Raw genomic sequence first — 3189 nt, forward strand, 5'->3', positions numbered from 1 at the left:
TATATATATATATATATATATATATATATATATATATATATATATATATATATATATATATATAATTTATAATTTTAATTTAATAATAATAAGGGTATGTTAGCGAATGTTGTAAGGGTGTAAGTCGAAATTATGTCCGTGTAACGCTACGCTATTATTAATCATTGTAAGTTATGTTCAACCTTTTTAAATTAATGTCTCGTAGCTAAGTTATTATTATGCTTATTTAAGCCGAAGTAATCGTGATGTTGGGCTAAATATTAAAGACGGGGTAATTGAGCTTTGTACCATAATTGGGGTTTGGACAAAAGAACGACACTTGTGGAAATTAGACTATGGTCTATTAATGGGCTTTATATTTGTTTAATTAAATGATAGTTTGTTAATTTAATATAAAGATTTATAATTAGACGTACCTATAAATAACCACATACACTCGATCGGACACGATGGGCGGGATATTTATAAGTACTAATAATCGTTCATTTAACCGGACACGGGAATGGATTAATAGTCAATGGAGTTATTAAAACAGGGGTGAATTATATGCAAGGAAAATTGGTGTAATTATAGTTTAAGTCCCCAATTAGTTGGAATATTTGACTTCGGATATAAGGATAATTTGACGAGGACACTCGCACTTTATATTTATGACTGATGGACTGTTATGGACAAAAACCAGATGGACATATTGAATAATCCAGGATAAAGGAAAATTAACCCATGGTAATAAACTAAAATCAACACGTCAAACATCATGATTACGGAAGTTTAAATAAGCATAATTCCTTTATTTCATATTTAATTGCACTTTTAATTATCGCACTTTAATTTATTGTCATTTTAATTATTGCACTTTTTAATTATTGCAATTTTATTTATTGTCATTTTATTTATCGCACTTTAATTTATCGCACTTTAATTATTGTTATTTACTTTACGCTTTAAAATAAGTCTTTTATATATTTAATATTTTACATTAGGTTTTAACTGCGACTTAAGTTTTTAAATCGACAAATCGGTCATTTAATGGTAAAATCCCCCTTTTATAATAATAATAATACTTATATTTATATTTATATTTATACAAATATAGTTTTAAAAATATAGCGTTAAACTTGGCTAGCTCCCTGTGGAACGAACCGGACTTACTAAAAACTACACTACTCTACGATTAGATATACTGCCTATAAGTGTTGTAGCAAGGTTTAGGTATATCCCATTCAATAAATAAATAAATAACTTGTGTAAAATTGTATCATATTTAATAGTATTTCGCAATAAAAATATAACTATTTCATATACACCCCGCACAACATCAGGTTGCTTACTTCTTGTTCCAGATTTTGAATAGAAGCTTGTTGATTTCTAAATGTTTGGGTATTTTGTTCATTGGTTTGTTTCTGAGATGTGAAAAATTGCGTTTGAGATTCAACTAGTTTCGACATCATATCTTCTAAATTTGGCTTTTTATCATCGGTTTGTGGTGGTTTATTTTGAAAAATAGGTCTTTGCTGATTGTAAGGATTGTTGGATACTTGTTGATTACTAGGACCTTGTTGGTTGTTGTATGGAACATTTCGGTTATAATTCTGATTTTGATTGTAGATTGGTCTTGGCGGTTGATAATTATTCTGATAATTATTTCCAGGCCTTTGGTTCATGTATGAAATATTCTCTCTTTGTTCCATTGTTTGTTCAATACTTAGACAATCTTTTGTCAAATGTGGTCCTCCACACTGCTCACAACTAATTCGTATTGAGTGAATATCTTTAGTCATCTTTTCCATTCGTCTCTCGACAGCATCTATGTTTGCAGAAATGGAATCAAAGTCATGGCTAGAATCAGCTCTAGCCACTTTAGATGATCTAACGATATCTTTTTTTTGGTGCCACTCATGTGAGTGGGAAGCAGTGTTATCAATAATTTTGTAAGCTTCAGTTACGGTTTTCTTCATAATGGAACCACCAGCTGCTATATCGATGTCTTTTCTTGTAGTGATGTCGCATCCTTGGTAGAATATTTGTACTATTTGATAAGTGTCTAAACCATGTTGCGGACATCCTCTCAACAACTTTCGAAATCTTGTCCATGCTTCATATAGAGTTTCATTTGGCTTCTGTGTGAACGTAACAATTTCTCATTGAAGTCTCACGGCTTTAGATGCCGGAAAAAATTGTTTAAGGAATTTTTCAACTAAAACGTCCCATGTATCAATCGCCCCTTCAGGTAACGATTCTAACCAATCTTTGGCTTCTCCCTTTAAAGTCCAGGGAAATAACATGAGATATATCTGTTCATCCTTGATAGTACTCCAAATGAACATATATTTAGTAGCAATATCCTCCCAATATGTAAATTATTTATTTGTAATTGTCCTATTTTAATTTGTAATCGTTTATATTAAATAAGTGCGAAGACAAAAGGCGAAAACGACAATTTGAAGACGCAAATGACCAAAAAGCTCAAATGTACGAGATACAATCCAAGTGGTTCAATTTATTGATAAGAAACGTCTAAAAATGACAAAAGTACAAGTTGCGGAACGCAAAGTACAAGATATTAAATTATACGAAAGGACGTTCAAAAATCCGGAACCGGGACCTGAGCCAACTATCAACGCCCGACGCAACAGACCAAAAATTATGAGTCTACTATGCACAAGAATATAATATAATATATATATAATTATATAAAATTATATATATATATTATATTATAAAATTAAATATAACGTCGACAAGCTAGCAAACAAAGCAATTGGGTATGGCCAGACTGGCCATGCGATCGCATGAGATTAACACTGAGAACCCATGCGATCGCATGGGCCTCAGGATCAGACCACATCTATAAAAGGCAACGAGTTTTGGCCATAAAAAATATAATAATAATAATACTCCTCTGTAATAATAATAAATATATATATATTATATATAAATAGTATAGTGTAGTTTTATATTAGATTAGTTTTGGGTTATGCAAAGGTTATTTTACGGGTTTTAAAGTCGAAGCTCTGTCCGTGTAACACTACGCGATAAATAATCAATGTAAGCTATGTTCTCCTTTTTAAATTAATATATCGTACTTAAGTTATTATTATGCTTATTTAAGATGAAGTAATCATGATGTTGGGCTAAAATACTAAAATTGGGTAATTGAGCTTTGTACCATAATTGGGGTTTGGACAA

At 30.8% G+C, this 3189-nt stretch overlaps 1 non-coding gene across 1 annotated transcript; it reads left to right on the forward strand.

Moving 5' to 3' along the window:
* Positions 1–2046: 2046 nt before the first annotated feature.
* Positions 2047–2153, forward strand: LOC139874010 (small nucleolar RNA R71). The gene has a single exon (XR_011767715.1). It is a non-coding gene; the product is annotated as a small nucleolar RNA R71 (small nucleolar RNA).
* Positions 2154–3189: the final 1036 nt, after the last annotated feature.

Source organism: Rutidosis leptorrhynchoides, chromosome 10 (genome assembly GCF_046630445.1).
Source record: "Rutidosis leptorrhynchoides isolate AG116_Rl617_1_P2 chromosome 10, CSIRO_AGI_Rlap_v1, whole genome shotgun sequence".
NCBI classification, from domain to species: Eukaryota; Viridiplantae; Streptophyta; class Magnoliopsida; order Asterales; family Asteraceae; genus Rutidosis; species Rutidosis leptorrhynchoides.